The sequence below is a fragment of the Rattus norvegicus genome, chromosome 3, assembly GCF_036323735.1.
Source record: "Rattus norvegicus strain BN/NHsdMcwi chromosome 3, GRCr8, whole genome shotgun sequence".
Taxonomy (NCBI): Eukaryota; Metazoa; Chordata; class Mammalia; order Rodentia; family Muridae; genus Rattus; species Rattus norvegicus.
The window spans coordinates 8,271,963-8,292,481 of record NC_086021.1 but is presented as its reverse complement, the minus strand read 5'-3'; positions in this window follow the sequence as shown (position 1 = coordinate 8,292,481).

Genomic DNA, 20,519 nt, shown 5'->3' with positions numbered 1-20,519 from the left:
AGAACAAAGTGTGGTAAATGCCTAAGAAAAGATGTCTTGTGTTACATATTTGTTTATACAGGTTTCATGTAGCCCAGGCTGGCCTCAAACACACTATGAACCCGAGGATGATTTGAACTCCTGGTTCTCCTCCTGGTAATGGGACTATTGTGATGGACCACCACACAAGGCTGATGAGGTACTGTAGGTGGAGCCCATAGCTGTGTGAGAGGCAAGTGAGCACTCTGTCTACTGAGCTGCCTCTCCAGCCCCTCGGGATGTGTTCTGCTTCTACAACAAAACTGAAATAGATGTCTTCAATGAGAGACAACAGGAGTCTCCCAGTCCAGAAACATTAAATCACACATTCACAAGTAATACAGATGTCAAGAAATAATGAAAATATGTAACAGTAAGAACAAAAGAAGAAGATAGGAAACATACTATCAAAATGTATGAGACAGAACTCTGACGGTGCTAAGTGGAAACTTTATTTACAACACTAATTCTTAGATTAGAAACAAACACCAGCAACCTAAATTTTTATCTACACTAGAAAATAAGAAAATAATTAATTCAATGAAATAATAATTGTTAAAATGAACCCCAAAACACAAAACAGTAAAATTAAGAAATTAACAAAAAAAGGCAATGAAGCACAATTAGATTTTCTTTTTAAAGCAAAGAATTTTAGTTTTAGGTCTCAATTAAACCTAGATAGAAAAATATAAGGTCCATTCTGTTTGGCGATTTTAAAAAAAAAAGAAATTGCCGTGTTTTAGAGTTTATGCAGAACACTGAACATGGTACCACAGACAAAAATTTTAAAAAAAAATTATTCATCGTTTAAACACTTTTTAATGACAGTGTTTATTCTCAACTTACCTCTCCTATAATCTGTTTAATATGAGACAAGATTTCCAGGGTTGCCATATGGAGATTATACAGTGTTGAAATTGAATCACAGCATTGTATTCCCAACACAGACTCTGGTTGAGTACATCATTGTTTTTATCACGAGGAAACTAGCACAAGATCCAAGCCCAGTCTCCGGAGGCGTTGTCCCATCTTAGAGCCATTTTCTCAGACAGCACTTCCCATGTGTCATATTTTTCTTCAAAAATCGAAAAAGACTTGTTTGCTGCACTGTTTGGTTTTCCATGCTGCTCTGGAGATCCTGGACCATCACACATGATGAAACTTCTCCCCCACACCCCAAAGGCAGCACTGGTATCAGTGTAGAGGAAATAGGAGAGACAGAAAGGAAAAAGGAAAAAAAATGGTTGTTGTTTGGAGAAGAGTCATGTAAGTAGGCCAAGCTGACCTTGGACTTTCTATGTAGCCCAGGTTGGCCTTGGACTTACTATGTAGCCCAGGCTGGCAATGGACTTACTATGTAGCCCAGGATGGCCTTGGATTTACGACGTAGTCCAGGCTGTCTTTGGACTTACTATGTATCCCAGGCTGGATTTGAACTTGGGATCTTCGCGAGTATTGAGAATATAGGTATGTACTACCACACTCAGCTTTGTATCTGTTATTATAAGTGACTCAGCTGTGGCCCCTCATTTGCCAGCCTCCCTCAACATCAACAACAGAATCCACAATCACCCACTAGGATAATCCCATCCTTTAACTCATCTGTTAAGGTAAGACATTAGAGAACAGAGAGTCAGCAGGGTCCTCCTCCTTATTGGAACACATTTGTGTGGAGGGATTTGAGTGATTGTTTGAGTGACCTAGTCATACCTTAACCTGGTTCTGATATTATGACCAAGATGAAAAAAAAAAAGAAGAAAACAAAAGTAAAGGAGATGGGTCCAACACCAGGACTTGAACCTTAGCAGTTGAGGAGATGGCTCACACGTCTCAGGGAAATGATGGTTAGGCTTTGTGGCCCACAAATAATCCCAGTCCAGGGAGGTAGAGATAGGGCAGATCCCCAGAGCAAGATAGCTGTTAAGACTAGTCATATTGGTGAACTCTTGGTTTGACGGAGAAATGCTTCTTCAATGAATAAGGTAGAAGAGAAAATGGATTAGTCCCTACATTATACACTGCACGTGCTTGTATGTACACACACACACACACACACACACACACACACACACACACACACAGGAACAAAACAAAATCCTTGAACTTAAGGCATTGCCTGCACTGTAGTAGCACATAGTAGGAGGTGGGGATCTAAATAAGTGTTCCTTTCCACCCCAACAAATACCAACATACTTATGAACCCTCAGCCCTGGATCTGTACAATCTGCTGAGGACTCCCAGATATTTAGTTTAGTCTCTTTGCTCTCTAACATATTCTGGTGTTCTGTTTCAGGAATCTTGATCTGGAGCTTGGCTGACTTGAGGATCACTCCCAGTCTTGCATCCAAGACAACTTTCAGCTGCCATGTACTGATCCTTGGAATTCCCTGCCAAGGTACACTGACTTGCGTTTCTCATGAGGCCACGCCATGAAGCCAGAGAAAGAGCAGCTGTCTTACTCTGCCATTTATTAGCTTAGAGTATTGGGAAATAGGCTCAAAGTTTAAACCTCACTTCCCTCATGTATAAATGAGCAGGCGAACAATTCCAGTTCATCAGATCTACATTAGGAGTGAGTTAGAAAAACACATCAAAACGAATAGTGCCAATGTGTTTTATGAATGATAAGCAGTATTATTTATATGATTTGTAACATTGGAAATTATGGTACCTGGAACGTAACAGTTTTCATTATCTTTGCACAGATGATGCGAGGAAAGCACTAGGATGCAGAAAGGTTTCCTTTTTTGCTTTATTTCCAAGAAGCAATTCTTTCTGCTCCAATTATTTTTTTTTAAAACTTACTTACCACTCCATCTCCCCTTAGGTGATTAGGTTAGAACGGGGTTTGGCGAGAGGGGTTATAAAACATTGTGTTACAGAATATATCTACAAGATCAACTGTTGAGTTCAAATGGAGGCACCCTCCATGAATAAGCCATGCTCCCCATGAAGGTATTGATTTCTTTTCTTTTTTTATTTTCATTGATTTCTTGTGATGGCTAGTCTTGGAAGAAAGAACCTCCCTCGAGGAGCCTCCTCCATCAGATTGACCTTGACTATGTCCAGGTGGCATTTCCTTGACTGTTCACTGATGTGGGAGGGCCTGGTCTACTGTGGGCAGCACCGCCCTATGCAGGTGTGTCTGGACTCTGTAAAGGTAGATGAATGTGAGCTTAGAAGCAAGCAAGTGAGCAGTCTCTGTAGTTTCTGTTACACAATCCTGTCTTGGTTTTCCTTGATGATGGGCTGGAACAGAAAAGATGAAATGAAGATTTCCCTTCCCAAGCTGGCTTTGGTGAGTGAATTCATCAGAGCAACAGAAAACCAAAATTAAGCAAACATCACAGTGCCAGATGTGGGATGTGTTCCTGAAAGTTGCTGACCAGCGAGATCACAAAAGCCCTCACAACTTTACAGATTTTTGCCATTGATCTTCGTAGCCGTCCAGAACTTGATGGTAAGAACCTATTGCTGAGGACACTGAATCCTTTGGGTCACAGGTCACAGAAGGGTCAATCTGAAGTTGAAGTGCATCTTCTATAATGGCAAGCCTTCATGGTTCAAGAAAGTGTTATGTAGGCTTCCAGGGGAGAAAATCATCTACAACCTTACTCGGGGGTGAACCATTCAAGGTAAAATGTCAGGCAAGATGTGCCCCTAATGTGTTAGTGGCATCACAGTCATGGGAGTGACCGGTGGCTTTCCAATTGTATACAAGGCATATTCCACACGAGAGAATACACACCAGGTTCTGTAAACTGGTCAAGAACCTATTGTTAGGGTGATATAGGCCCTATGAAAGAACCCAATGATAAATACATCGTCGAACTTCCTTCCAAACATCCATATTTGTATCTACAGATCAGCATTGCACTCAGCTCTCATCAGACAAGAAGCCTCTGACTTCTGACTACCATGGGCAGAGACGTACGGCTGGACAAAGTGCTGGGAATCAGTGGTGTTGGACTGTTCAGGTGGAAATAGGACAGCTAAGTCTTCTCCTACACAGCTCAGAGAACATCATGAAAGAGTGGGTGGAAGGAATATATGAACCAGAAGATGGGGAAGGGGACAGCAAAAGGATATCTTTTAGATTTGTCTTAGTCATTGAACTCTTAAACTGATGGCAGCTATGGTCATGGGCACAAGACTGGTCCCCTCAACGCTTCATTACAGATGGGAGAGGCCGTGAAGAACCTCCCCTCCCTTGGCAATCCACATTTATTGGAGGAGGGTTCTATCCTGCAGATTTTTCAAGACCTACTTTAGTAAGAGTTCTTAAACCCATTAGCCTTCCTCTAGCCCACCACCTACCAGAGGTAGTGGAAAGGAAAGGATAATAGGGAAAACAAAGGATGATGTGGACCTGCTTAGAAATAGTTCTCTGGGGCGATTTAAACCGTCATCATCAGGATATAAGTTCAGTTAACATGAATCAGCCGAGGTAGGTTGATCTACTTGCAAACACCATTCACAAATCACCAAGGACAGTTCAACCCAGAAGAAATTGGTGAGCTCTTCCAATTGGCCTGGGTTCGAGAAGGCAGCAAGAAGCCACCGCATTGTCACCACAAGAAGTTCTCTGGAGCTTTTTTCTCTACTACTTCAAGACAAACAATAGTCAGTGAAGAAGGAAAGGTGAACCAATGCCTCAGCATGGTCAATGAAGTCCAGTGTCATCAAAGTCCATTGAGCATCAGCGAAGAGTGTCAAGGCAAGCCAATGCCGTGGTGTTGCCCACTGTTGTCCAGGGTTATACTCGTACCCTTTCTAAACATCACACGCCCTTTTCCCAGGCAGCGACCAGAAACACCATGTGTTTGTTCTCAGCAAAACATCCTCTCCTAAGACAGTTTCCAGAACGACATCCATGACACAGTTGAGTTTCCAAAGAAACCAGAAATGTCTGCTTCACTCCCTTCTTCATTCCTGTACTCATAGATAAGTTGTTCTGTCGAATTCCTCTGTACTCATGTAATTAATTAAACTTAGGGATTACACGCAGAAAGGAGACATGAAATAGGAGGGGGGACTTATTCAGAATATTGGTGCCAATTGGAGAGGGAATAGCGTGAGAGAAGGGGCTGACCAAGGGGATGACGGAGGAGGATGAGGGAGGAAGCAAGGGAAAACTGAAGGATGGGATGGGAGAATGAGGAGAAGGATCAGGGAGGGGAATTGGGAAGGGGAATACAGAAAGGAAAGGTCTAAAACTCATTATATAAGTATAGGAAATTGTTAAACAAAAACATCAAAATTGTCTTTTAAAAAAAGTTTAATGTTTCTCTTTATAGAGGGTCAGTCATTACAACTTAGGGCTTATTTTGTTGGATCAATTTTGTCTTTAAGTTTTTTTAGTTCCTTGGAGCAAATTGCCAGATGTGAAGTTTCAGTGCCGTCCAGGGTTCTGTGTAACTGAAAACTCAAGTCAATAAACACTTTGTATTGATCGTCAAAATCCCAGTGAGTTCTCTCCACTAATTTTCCTTTTATCACACTCCACCCACAGCCCTTCTCAAAATGCTGGCTGAATTAAGTACCTGCCTCTGAATGGGACACAAGTTCAAACCAGTGGAAGTGGGAAAAAGGAACTAAAAGCAAATAAAGAAACAAACAGCAAAACTTCTTCCCTCTGCATCTGGGATTCCATTTTATGGTTTTGGAGAGTCTACTACACTGAACAAAATGAAAGAGTAGAGTCTGAGGTGGTGTTTATCTTAGTGAAGAAAGGCAGGCATAGCTGCAAATGGCGGGGAGCGGGGGTAGGCTGACAGGGCGGTTCCTCTCTTGAAGATGTATGTAAATACCAAAGCTGAGAATGAAGAGAACCTCCAAGTGAAAATGGCTATGCCAAAATTTAGGAATACAAGAGCGTTTGTATCACACTGAATGAACATACACACAAATAAATCACACCACAAGTCTAATATGCGTGTTTACACACATCAAGTGGTGCTTTGTCTAGGGGGTTGTATAAACAATGATTGTGTGTGACTGGAGAGGTGGCTTGGTAGTTGACAAGCGTTACTGCTCTTGCAGAGGACTCGTGAAGTTCTGGACCCATCACTCTCCAGTGCCTGAGGTTGAAATGCAGCCGCCCCCCCCCAACCCCCATAGGAACAAGCACTTGTTCCAAGGAGAGGTGCTTGGAGACTTCATTCTTTTAAGCTATCTTCTCTGAAGGGCAGGTCTCCAATTCCTAAGCAAGAAAGGCATCATGTCTTCAACCTTGTCATCTTTCCAAATCTGCCATCTCTGTGAAGTCCCATCTCGAAAGTCTTAGACAGGGCATCTGGCTTCCTGAACTGATGTCTCCAACAGGTTTACTAAAGTCTAAGCTTAGCAGTTTTCAAGGGATTATCTGTGCCTTATATAGAGTGGAAACAGGGAATTAATTAATTCTGGCTTATGTGAGTCCCTGGAGGTCGTAGGTGCTTATAGAGAGCAGGTGAAGGAATTATAAACATGAAAGTGCTAATCCATTCTTCGGGTACAAACTTCTCTAATATTGTATACATTTTTTTAATCATTTAATAAAGTAAGCCAGTATCCCAGACATCGTGAGTGTCTGGCTTATGCACCAGCCTCTCTTTTCATCCTAAGTCCTGGCTGCTCAGGCTGTGATATTCATTGGAAGTAGAGTCATTGGTGATGTAAGTGGTTACAATGAAGGCCACACTGGAATGTGCTGGGCCCCTTATCAAATATGATCATCGACCCTATCAGAATAGAAGTGTTAGTGGGCTAAATGACAGGCAGGATGAAGGGGACCCGATGTCAGGCTGTGGTTGACTGGGAGCTGGTTTTTTTTTCCCAACAACGAGTTTGGGCTTTAGCCTGAGGATCTACTAAGCACTGGAGAATTTTTATCAGGGATTTCCTTTCAGGAATACCTCAAGATGATCCCCTGTGGATGTACAGAGGAGGATCTAGAGGAGGCTGCAAGGGCTGTCATCTCAGGTAACACCAAAAGCTGTTGGCTTTGCAAAAGGCACATGCTGCAGAGTGCAGGCCAGCAGAGACAGTGACTGAGGCAGTTAGTGCAATGTCCCTCTTTGCATCAGAGCAGCACCCCCCCACACACACAATTTCTTTCTGCCATGCCAGACTTACATGTTCAACAGACCGTCAAAACCCAGTCTGAATGAAGGGACATCATTGCACCAAAAAATGAACACTGTGTAGTACAAGACACAATCTATGGTAAGATGTTTCACAAATGATGGGACACTGAAATAATGTCAGTTAAGAAGGTTTGCATTCCTCTCAGAAGACCCAGGTTCAGTTCCCAGCAACTATATCAGATGATCCCCAACTCTAGGGAGTCTGATGCCCTCTTCTGATCTCCGTGGGTCACTGCACATGGGTGTACATACATACATACATACATACATACATACATACATACTACATATATACACACATATTACACTCATACATACGATACACATACTACATACATACGACATATATATTATGCCAGTGGGTTATTCAGTAATCTACTATCCTTGGTCAGTGGATTACTCATGCCCTCAGGAACCCTCAGAGGAAATGGAACTGTCCATTTCTTCTTCTCTGTCAGTTCCCTTCTGGGGTCTAGGGCCCTCTTATTGACTGAAGCCTTTATATGATCTTTGAGTTTCTGCAGCATTTCTGCAACATGAGCACCAGGTTTTTTGAATCTCTGGTCTTCATTGGTTTTTGAACATCTGAATTTGTGCCGAATCCATCTAAGTAGTCCCGGAGTTGGAAAGTCGCTCGGGTCTCTGCTGTTCAAGTTCTTCCCCCTTTGGGGTAGGATGTTATACTCCTGTTGGGATACACTGAAGGCGTTCTCAAGTTGCAGAGGCTGGGAACCCTTCAAGTTCTTCCCCCATTGGAGTCTGGTGTTATAATCCGCTTGGGGGACACTGAATGGGCATCCAGTCTGTGGAGGCTGGGAATCCTTCAACTGATTCCCCTGTTGCATTCCGGTGTTATAATCACCTTGGGGGACTCTGAAGGGGTTCCCAGGCCATGGAGGATGGGAAATTGTTGGTGCATTGTCAGAGGGTAAAGTCCGGGATGAGGCTCTCTGTCCTCTCTAAACACTACCACATGAAGGGGCAGTGAAAGTACTTGGCAGTTGTGAGTCTTGGTGAGCATCACGTGAGCTGTATCCTTTGAGTATTTCTCCCTCTCTCTCTCTCTCCAGAGAACTGTGGACATGTCCGTAAGTCAAAGCAGGGAAATCTCAAGTGACCATTGATCTCAGGAAACAAACAAAACTCGAGAGGGGCTGTCCTCGAGTTTGCACGAGTTAGTAGCGAGGTCTGCATGGGGCAGTCTCGAGGTGTGCACGGGGCAGTTGCGAGGTCTGAATGGGGCAGTAGCCAGGTCTGCATGGGGCAGTCACGAGGTCTGCAAGGGGCAGTCGTGAGGTCTGCAAGGCCCAGCCAGGAGATGCCTCACTTGTCAGTTCTGCTTGTAGTAGCGGTGCGATAATCCAAGCTTTCTGAATGAGGAGGAACCATGTCGACTCTCTTCCTTAGAGTCCGGAGTGATACCTGTTTTGTGTCAGGCGTCGTGACAAGTGATTCCTGAAGGAGCAACATGAATGTAAAGGGCAAAGGGTGCTTAGGAGTCTGTGTTGTCAAACGCCTCTTACACCAGCTTTGGTGCAGTGATGTCTTAGAACCTCAAAACCGAATGGGAAAGGCTGATCTAGACCCTTGTTCCTCAGAGACTGCAGGGACTAGAAAATCACTGGTTGACTATGTTAGGGAATGAACATGTGATAGGATTTGAATAGAGCATAGAATGCATGGGATTGATATTAGAATTCCATGTGAGTTTCAGGTGTTACTGTGACGCTTCTTCCTTGATGTCTCACTATTTTTTTGCCTAAAGCTCTTAATATTCTTTCCATGATGATATTTTTGAAATATTGAGTATGCTACACAATGGAAAATATATTCTCTAGTCACATATATTGAAATTCTAAATGTCTCTTGACATTGTATGCAGTTGCCTGGCCAGAAGTCCTGGGATGCTTTCTATACTGGAAAGTTGATTGAACACAAACTGTGTTACAAGCTTTGCTTTTAAATAATTCTTTTGGTGACTCCCAATAAGATTGTACAAATGCCTCCTTCCTTTTACAGACATATCTACAACCACCCTTGCTTGGAGCAAGGAGTTAAGTGTTATGCCTTCTTTGAATGAGGAGGAAGATCTAAGGCTACACTCTTCAGAGAAACAGGGTATCAGGTACTGAAAGGAAGAAATATGTATCTAGGAAATAATAAATGTTCTAAGCTAACCTGTGCAGTAAAGTAATGTATGGAAAATACCATTCCTCTTTTAGTAGTATTATTAACCATTGATTTTGTTTATATTTCTAATATTACCCCCTTTCCATAAACCCCACCTGCACATATTCCTCCTCTTTGTCACTAAGAGGCTGACTCCGTACGCCCCATTCATTCTTTCCTCACCCCTCAAGAATCACTCTTCTCTGGGACATAAAGAATCCAAAAGACGAAGTGCTTCCCCTTCCACTGATGTGTGTTGAGGCAGTCTTCTGCTACATATGTAGGATACCAGACCATGTATAATCTATGGTTGGTGGTTAGGTCCATGGCAGCCCTGAGAGTTCTGGTTAATTGATATTGTTGTTAATTACAGTCTCCTTCAGCTCCATTATCCCTTCCCCTACATCTTACATAGGGATCTGTAGGCTCATTTCAATCATGTGCTGTGAATATCTGCATCTGTATCAGTCAGGTGCTGGCAGAGCCTCTCAGAGGACTGGCATACCAGACTCCTGTTTGCAAGCATGTTTCAGCATCAGCAACACTCTCCATTTTGGTGTCTGCAGATGTATGCATGGCCTTTCTTACAACCTCTGCTCTGTATTTACCCCTGCATTACAATAGACATGGATAACTCTGATTTAATAAGAGATGGGTGAGTACCCCATCCTTGGACTGTGGCCATGTCTATATACTGCAGGTGGTGTCTTCAGGTTCAATTTCACTGTTGTTGTTGATGTTGGCTAATGTCATTACTGTTGAGTCCAGAGAACCTGTTGCATCCTTAGTATCTGGGACATTCTAGAGGTTATGCCCATCCTCCAATGTTCCTTCTTTCTATACTCATTCTCCTGGTCCTCTGTGCTTCTCTTCTGTCTCTTCTCACATCTTATCCTGCTCTCCTGTTTTACCATTTAACTCCCCTCTCCCACAAAGGGTCCTTCCTCCATGTGCCTCCCAAGATAATTTTCTTCCCCCTTCTAATTGGGATTGAAGCAGTCCCTCTTTGTCCTTTCTTGTTGAGCTGCAGAGTGTATATGAGATTTTTGGGGATATTCTGAGCTCTTATGCTAATTTCCACTTACAAGTGTGTGCATTCTATGTGTGTTTATTTGTGTTTGTGTTACTTCCATCAGGATGATACTTTCTAGTTTCATCCATTTGCCTATGGTCTCCTTAAAGTCTCCTGTAATTGTTTAAGGGATTTTTGTTTTTCCTCTGTAAGGCCTTCTTTCTCTTTAAATCTGTTGTCCTGTATTTCTTTGATGGAATTATTTATTTCATTCTTAAAATCCTTTAACATCATCATGTTAAGTGATTTGAAGTACAAACATTTCTTTTTCTTTTCTGTTGTGTTGAGGGTATCCTAGCCTTGTGTTGGTGTGAGATCTGGGTTCTGATGATGTCATGTAACCTTGGTTTATATTGCTTAGGCTATTATACTTCCTTCTTGCCATCTCGTTATCTCTGGGGTTAGCTGGTTTTACAGTCTCTGACAATGGATTGATCCTCCTGTAAGTCTATGTGTCAGGACTCCAAGGACACTAGCTCTCTCCTGAAGGATCTTGTGTACCAAGAGCTGTGGATCAGGTTCAGCGACATAGAATAGATAAAAACCAGAAGTATCCTGTAACAGACTGCCCCTCTGTTCCTGGGTTCTGAGGGCTCCAGGCAGTTCCCCCTGAAAAGTGGTAGTCCCTCCTGTGATCTTGAGTGTGTCAGCACTCCTAGAAGTTCAGCCATTTCCTGGTGGGATCTGGGGACAGAGAGATGAGGTACAGGTTCACCTCTGTAAACACAGCTTTGGTTCCTCTTGGTTTTTAATCTTTCACTGAAACAGCTCACAAATGAACTTTGACTGCGTGACCAGTAAGCCCCTAGGAATGATCATCTCTTTCTATTTTCAGAGATGGGACCACAAATGATTGGCACCTGGCATTTTTACATGGGTGCTATCAGTTAAAATTAGGTATCTTTTTCTTTCATGTCAAATGTATTCCTAGCTGAGATAATTGCTCAGTCAACAAAGCATTGCTGTTGAATATGAAATAGACTATCGTTGACAAATAAAAATGTTTAGGCATGTCATCTAGGTCATTGAATTGTAACATATTGAGGAACTCAAATAAATACTTCATGATGGTTTAACCAATGGATGGAATGCATATTCATTAAAACGAAGAATAGTATATAGTTTATTTTTACAACTTACTGAATCATGTAAAAAATAGTAGTCTCCATTAATGTACCAGGCTCCATAATAGTGGTATAGATTAGGGATTAATAAAAAGTATTATGAGCTTTCTCTTATAAAAATTGCAGTATGATATAAAAAAAGAAAGAAATGAATGCATAAATCAGTGTGTTGGAGTTGATTGTATGCAAATAACTGAAGAATCTATCTTACAAATAAGGTCATGGAGGTTGTCCTAAGGAAGTGACAGCTAAGTTAAATTAGATGAAAAATAATTGAACTATACTTTGGGCAATATTACTACAAATATGAGGTCAGTAAAAGGAAAAGAGCTTGACATATACAAAAAGTAAATTTGAAAGGAGTTTGTATAGATTAAGTGATGGAAGAGAGGACCAAATAATGCTGAAGCTTAGATATCACATATGGGCTTACAGAAACAATATGAAAGATATAAAGTTTTATTTATGGAAAATGTCTAAGAAAACATTGAATAGTTTGAAATAAGTTTGTTTAAATCTCTATGTACATACTAAGGGACTCTGGTTACTTACGTATTATGAAATGACACACAGAATGACTTGAATGATGTTTTCGAAGTCAATCTGGAAGTAGTGTCAGTGATAAAGAAAAAGATTCATATCAGACAGCTATGTTTGAAATTTATGTTGTTTGGTAGTAGACTGATTATGGGGAGGGCCGGAAGAAAGAAAGACAATGTCTTGTTTTGAGCAAATGAAATTATGTTGGAGTTATTTTCTGTGACGTCGAATATTCCATGATAAGTGTATTTAGGAGAATTTTAAAGGAAAATATTTTAGATCGATTTGCTTGAAGATGCTTGAGAGATCCTCTAACTCACTAAAAATTCCTATTTACTGTTCAAGGTTTGGTGATTTAAGCCATTACTCAGACCATGAATTAATAGGTGTTATACAACAAAAAATTTACTTTAATAGATGTATTTTTCCCATTATATCTGGTAGTTCTTATTTCATTAAGAGCAATCCTATACTTACATTAGATGCTTGTTTAGTACATGCAGACAAATAATTTACCCATTTACTTTCTGCAAACATTTTGGATTGTAATTAGCATTTAATTTAACTTTATGGGAGCTGACAGAAGAGTTTGGTAAGAATGTAATAGCTCATGAATGTGAATTTCACAGAAAAAAAGTGATTTGCTCATATTTTGTATAGTTACAAACTCTAGAAGAGTAAAAATTTTAATAAATATCTACTTCTTCTACGTTTTCTCTTTAGTTATTTAGCGTGTTATGATATTCATGCAAAATTCCTTATCCAGGTGATTTTTAACTATAATATCCAGTACTATGAAACATGTGCACAGCATTTTAAAACTATGAATAATATATGCTTTCAGAAAATTTTCATCAAATGAGGCAGAAATTATTCCTCTCTTCAACACAACATGGCCATTGGGAACAGAATAAAACACAAATAAGGAAATGCAGAATGTGAGTGACACACTCAAAATTCTTGGTTTTAAATTTAATAATCATGCTAGTTATGGGATAGAGCTTTGAAAATAGAGTCAATGACAGGATGAAAAACACTGAAGAGTATTTAAATTGAATTTTTACTAAATAAAACAGTGGATCTGAAGGTAAGCTACATTTAACAAAATGACCCTGTTGTTCTGCCACTATTTATTCAATGCTTTGTTTTTTGTTCCTATATTATGTTCCAGAAACATCTCAATGATTCTGGTTATTCTTAAATAAATGAACATACAGTACAACTGATCTATTGTTCCACATTATCTTAATGTTCTTCTGTATCTTTAGATATTAAAATTATAGAGAATTATTTTGACTAGAATAAAATTTTATTGTTTCTTTATCATATGAGAGAAGCAATTATTTACAGAGAATGGATACCTGATATGTTCTAAATAATCTCAATAGAGGTTTAAACCATATATATTAGATCAATCATTCATACCTTCTCCAAATGAAACTCATTAAATGTTACTACACATATAGTACATAAAGGGAGTGATATATACAAATAAAAACATCACCTATGCAGCCACAATCATCTATTATCCCCATGATGAAAGCCAATACTAGGAAGAGAAGATGGTACAGACACATTGCAGGAAAGATCAGCATCTTTCAAAATGAAGATTGAGCTGGAAAGTGATTTGTACTAAGTACAGTTAAGAATAATGTGAATAAGTTTAATGTTATGAGAACTAGTTTACATGTTATGGTTGGCTTATCCCTTCTTAACTTCTGCAGTCACATTTCTGCTCTGTGGAAAGAGACAGTCTCCACCTTCTCAGCCCTCACATATTTCAGTTTGTCACTTGGTCCTCAGGACATACATATACCTAGCGATGAATTTTTCTTCTTGGAAATTCGAAATGTTCATATTTCCTGACATCAGAGAGAGGGTTAAATGCAAATGGGAAGTGAGTGACATACCATAACTCTTCTGTATTATTATCAAAATGGGTTTTTTTTTTCGGGGATGGGATACTTGAGGTGAGCAGAAAGGAAAGGTGCTGCTTTATTTGCAATATTTTCTTACCTCATTCTGTGTCCCTGTAAAGGGCCCAGCCTTATCTGTCAAGCCTGGCCATGTTCCTGTCACTACTCCACTGCCTTTCTTATGCAGTTCTTAATTCTAGATCCTGCTTGCCACTCTAGGTTTCATCTTGACCAGATTCATCTCATTTCCCTGTGATTCTGCTCTGAAACATACGCAATTTTTTTCTTTTGTTTCATTTTCAAACTTTTAAATGTTTATGTTAATTTTTGTTTAAACTGTTTTATGGAAGCCTTAGAAGAGAATTATTCATGACTGTCTGTTTTGATTGGAAGGGGAAAATAATGAAAAAAAAACTTTTTAATTTTACAAGACATTTTCATTTCTACGTAATTCTCTTATATAAACCCACGATGCTAGTTTATCTCCCTGTCTTGTCCTGAGTTGTTTCTTTCCATTCCTACTTGAATACCGCCTCTTAGGATTTACTGCAGAACCATAAATGCTGACATACACGAGGAAAGAGTTGATTCTTCTACACTTTTCTAACGCTTTTTTAGATGTATCTTCCTGCTCTCTTGAGCTATTTGAATTAATTTGGATCACTGTACTCAATAGTATAGTACTATAGTGCTTGTGCTTTGAAAATATCTATTATTATTGCCTTGCTATAGTTTTACACCTCAGGGTTGGGCCTAGTTACATTTGAAACTTTTCTCCAAGAAGTTTGTGAACTTGGAAAAAACCTAGACAGCAACTATCAATACTTTCAAATGGTATTTTAATATATGAGGGCTATAAAAACCTTAAATAAATCATGGAAAAGCAGTCTCAGATTCCTGTTTCTGTAAAGTACTTGAAAAACATGAAAGGGGGAAATTCCATGGCCCACTCACTTTTGTCTTCACATAGGGTGCTCAAATGTGACTTTAGTTTTGGTGCCTTTTCTTGTTAGAATATAAAGTTGTTTGTGGTAGTTTTCGGTAATGCTTTGCTTCTATCAATATACCCTTTTGTTATCGTTTTTGTTTTTTGTCTTCATCATTCCCATTAGGGCCATGGTTCCCCATTTTGTATAGATGAAAGGTGGGATCAGTCCAGCTATTATTGTCCTGGGGAACAACCCACAATTTTGGGAACAAATGTTCACAATTATATAGTTGAACATGGTTTAAAATTCTTTCTTGACTTCAATATCTTGTAGCAACATAATTGTTTACTTCCACTTCAATTATTTTTATTGACCACCCTATAATACCATTATGTATCTGTGTGTAGGGGGAAAGTGATTCTTTAAATTTTCTGTGTTATGTGCTTTTATTCTTCCATAAATTATTTCCCACCACCACATGAGAACAGCATACTACCTGGCATTATTGCATGATGGTATCATTGGGAAGGGTAGTGTGAAATTCATCTTTGTTCTTATTTTCAGAGATTCTTATATTTAATAAGCAATCCATACTATTGGAATAGCTAATTAACTCTTGTATTCTCCCTCATATATGGCTGCTGCTGTGAATAAATTGCATTTTTCCATTGATAAACAATAACAAAATCCTATTAAGGTACGAACATACATAAAGAGGGAAAAGTATTCACAAAGAAAAAATGCATTTAAAATGGTGAAAAATATAAGCAAAATAAGATCAAAAGTTACAGTTTGAAGTTATGAAATTAAAAATTCCATTATAAGATTACAAATTTGTTAAGGTAGATAATACAAATATATATTCAAACAAATAGGAAAACATTAAATGCAATGTATGCACAAAGAGTTAACTCAAAATGTAGTATATAAACCTCGATTGAAATGGCGAAATCACTCCTGCTATTGTAGAGGCAAAAATGGAAGAACTACCACTAGGTTTAATCCAGTCTTTATTGCATAGTGACAAACTATCAAGAAAGATGATGTTTCAAAAATACCACATAAATAAGTCATCGATAATTTAAACAAATACAAAAAATAATAAAATATAGAAGAGCAGCCCTAGTCCATGGTGATCTGATAGGATGCATAGGATTACTTCAATATTCTGGTATCAATTGAGGCCTGTTCTGTGAATGAGTATATGGTCAAATTGATAGAAGTTACAATGAGGTGCATAGGAAGAGGTATATTCTTCTGATTTGGGAAGAAATGTTACCTAAATATCTGTTAAATTCATTTGGATTTTTTGTTATTAAATAACTTCTGTTATTTTAACTATATCTGTTTAGTTACAGTTTCCATAAATTGTCCGTTGATGAGAGTGCAGAATTGAAGTCTCCAACAATTTATTGTGTGTGGTGCAATATTTGCTTTGAGCTATAGTTATGTTTCTTTTATGAATTTAGGTTTCCTTGCATTTGAAACATAGTTGTTCAGAATTGAAAGTTCATCGTAGTATTATTTTTCTTTGAAAGGTATGGTTCCCTTCCTTATCATTTTTGATAACTTTTTGTTGAAAGTCAATGTTGTTCAATATTAGAAAGGCTACTCCAGCTTGTTCCTTGGGGACATTTGCTTAGCATTTTTCTCCATCCTTTTACCCTGAGATACTCTGTTTTTTTTCTCTATGGTGTATTTCCTGTATGCAGCAAAATCTTGCATCCTCTTTATGTTTTCAGTCTCTTAGTTTATGTCTTTTTAAATGGGGAATTGTGTCCATTGATGATAAGAGATATTAAATGAACTGGGCTGTTGCTTCCTGTTATTTTTGTTGTTAGAAATGTAATTACAATTATGTGGCTATCATCTTTTGGGTTGTTGAAAGATTAATTCCCTACTTTTTGCTAAGGTGTAGTTTCCCTCCTAGTGTGGTAAGTTTCCATGTACTATCATTTGTAGGGTTGGATTTGTGGAAAGATATTGTGTACGTTTGGCTTTGTCATGGAATGTCTTGGTTTCTCGATCCATGGTAATTAAAAATTTCACCAGATATCCTAGCCTGAAGATGCAGAAATGAGTGCACATTCCTATGGTCACTTTTTCTTTGACAAAGGTTCTAAAACCATGAAATGGAAAAAAGACAGAATTTTCAAGAAATTATGGTTCAACTGGATGTCAGCACATAGAAGAATCAATTATGTAAATAAACTCGCGAGGGGGGCAAATGATCATCTTTTTAGATGCTGATAAGAAATTTAAAAAAAATCAATATTTCTTCATGTTAGAAGTCTTGGAAAATATTAGGAATTCAACGCCCATACTTAAACATAGCAAAAGCAATATAACAAAAAAAACAAACAAACAAACAAACAAAAAAAACAACAACAACAAAAAAAAAACAGTTCCCAACATCAAACTTACTGGAGAGAAACTTGAAGCAGTACCAAAAAAATCACGAACTAGAAAAGGTTGCCTAATTTCTACTTACTCCATCAATATAGTACTGGAATTCTTATCCACAAAAATTAGACAAAAACACGAGGAAAAACAGAAAAATTTAGAAAGCAAGGAGTTAAAATGTCACGATTTTAGATGATGTGCTTTTATATTTTAGTGACCTCAAAAATTTCACCAGAGAACTCCTTCAGCTGAAAAACAACTTCAGCAAAGTGCCTGGATGAAAACTTAACTCAAACAAATCAGTAGCATTCCACTTCAAGGATAAAATGTTTGAGGAGAAATTAAGGAAATGACAGCCTTCAAAATAGTCAAAAAATAATATATACCTCAGGTTGACTCTAAACAAGCAAGTGAAAGTACTGTATGACAGGAACTTCAAGTCTCTGAAGAAAAATATTGAAGAAGACCTCAGAAGATGGAATAATTTCCCATGCTCAATCATGTGCAGGGTTAATATTGTAAATATGGCCATCTTGCCAAAAGCAATCAACAGATTCAAGGCAATCACCATCAAAATTCCAACTCATTTCTTCACAGAGTTAGAAAGAGCAGTTTGAAAATTCAGTTGGAATAACAAGAACCCCATGAGAGAGAAAACGTTCATCAACAGTATAAGAACTTCTGCGGCAATCACTATCGATGCCTTCAAGCTGTATTACAGAACAATAATAATAAAAATTGAATGGGAATGGTACAGAGACAGTCAGGAGATCAATGGAATATAAACGAAGGCCCAGAAATGAAGGCACAAACCTATGGCCACTTGATATTTGACAATGAACCGAAACCATCCAATGGAACGATAACATTTTCCACAAATGGTTCCCATTCGACTGGAGGTTAGCATGTAGAAGAAAGGAAATCAATCAATACTTATCACCCTGTACAAAGCTAAAGTCAAAGTGGATCAAGTATCTCCACAAGAAACATATAATCTTAAACTAATAGAAGAAAAAGTTGGGAAATTTACTGAACAGAACACCAATGGCTTTGCTCCAAGATCGAGAATTGACAAATGGGACTTCATAAAGCTTTTGTAAGTCATAGGACACTGGAATTTGGAAAAAGGTAAAATCAATAGGGTAAGAAAAGATCTTTACCAATCTTCCATCTGATAGAGGGCTAAAATCAATCTATACAAAGACTCAAGGAGTTAGACTCCAGAATATCAAATAGTCCTTTCAAAAATGGTGACTAGCACTAAACAAAGATTTCTCTACTGAGGAATATTAACATCCTTATCCATCAGGTAAATGCAAATCAACAAATACTGAGGTAACACAGCACGCAACTCAGAATGGCTAAGTTAAGAAATTCACAACAGATTCTGGCAAGGAGGTGGAGAAAGAGGAACTCTCCTCCATTGTTGGTCAGGTTGCAAGTTCGTTTAATCATTCTGGAGAACAGTCTCGGGTTTTCTCACAAAGTTGTACATAGTACTACCTGAGGATACCACAATCCCATTTCTTTGATATATACCCAAAAGGATGCTCCAACATATAAGAAGGACACATGATGCTACAGGTTGAGAGCAACCTTTCTTTTTTATAATAGCCAGAAGCTGAAAAGAAACCAGATGTCCCTCAACATAGTAATGGATAAATGAAATACTTACACATGTGTGTTCTTCTAACCTATCAAAAACAATGTTTGCATAAAATTCTTAGGATAGACCAAAAATTATCATTCTGTGTGAGGTAACCCAGTTACAAAGGAACACAAATGGTATACCTTTATTGGAAGTGTGTATCAGCCCAAAAGTGTGGAATACATAAGAAAGAATTCACTGGTCATATTAAGCCCACACAGGAAGAAGAACAAAATGCAGATGTTACATTCCTTCTTAGAAGGGATAAAAAATATTCATGGGAGGAAATTCAAGGATAAAGAGTTAAGCAGGGACTGAAGAAAGGGTCAACCAGAGACTACCCCATGTGTGGATCTATCCCATATGCAGTCACACAAACCAGTCACTATTGCTGATGCCACCAAGTCCTTGTTGACAGGAGTCAGATATGGATGTCTCCTGAGAGACTCTTGCAGAACTCTACTGACTGGTGAGGATGATTGTAGCTAAACATTGGATTGAACAAGGGGGTTCAATGAAGTTGTTAGAGAGTATACTTAATGAGCTGAAGGGGTTTGCAAAACCCCAGGAAGAACAACAATATCAACCAACCAGACCTACCAGAAATTCGAGGGATTAAACCACCCACTAGTGAGTACAGATTGAGGGACCCATGACTCCAGCCACATAGGTGGCAGAGGATTGCTCTAACATCATTGGAAGGAAAAGCCCTTAATCTTGTGAAGGCTTGTATCCCCGATGTAAAGTAATGCCACAGCATTGAGGTTGAAGTAGATTGGTGGGAATTGGAACATCCTCACAGAAGACGGTCAGGGATGTTATGGAAGAAAAGGGAAGGAAATAACATTTGAAATGTAAATACATAAAATATTCAGGAAAAATTATTAATTAAAAAAGATATCTTGTCTCATTAAATTAATAATAAAGTAATTATCATTTGCCATTTCTGATATTGACAAAAATATTAGAGTTTGGTACTAATTTCCTTTGGTCTCTTTTGCTGTCTATATAATATTTCCCTTTAGGTTATGACTTATTTAAATAAAAATGTATTTTACAATTTAAGGGAATATAGAATGAAAAAATTATTGACAGAATTGGTGACTTCCCTTTATTAAAAGTTGAACAACTACTTGAAGAAACTTTAATGGTTAATATCAAAATAAGTTTATAGAGTTTGTATATCAAATATTTTTTGTTAATAGCCACAGTCAAGAAATGCTTCTTATATTTATGCATTATGGTATTTGATTTTGGTAAAAAACTCAATGATCTTAGATTTTATAATAATGTACATAAGTAATTTATTCTTAAAATTTGGTTACAGAAGGAAGTTATCAACGAATACATATATACAATGTAGCACACTTTTCTAATATAAATAGAGCATATTAAATATATACATATATATTTTATGGTCCAAAGATGAACAATCATGTTTAAAAGGAAGATATAACATGGAGTGTACCTACATTTGAAGTTGAGATGATTCATGATTCCATGTATTTCTTTCTAGACACCTAAGAAGATAAAATTAGTGTTGGAAAAATCTAAAACTGCAATTAGAAGGCTT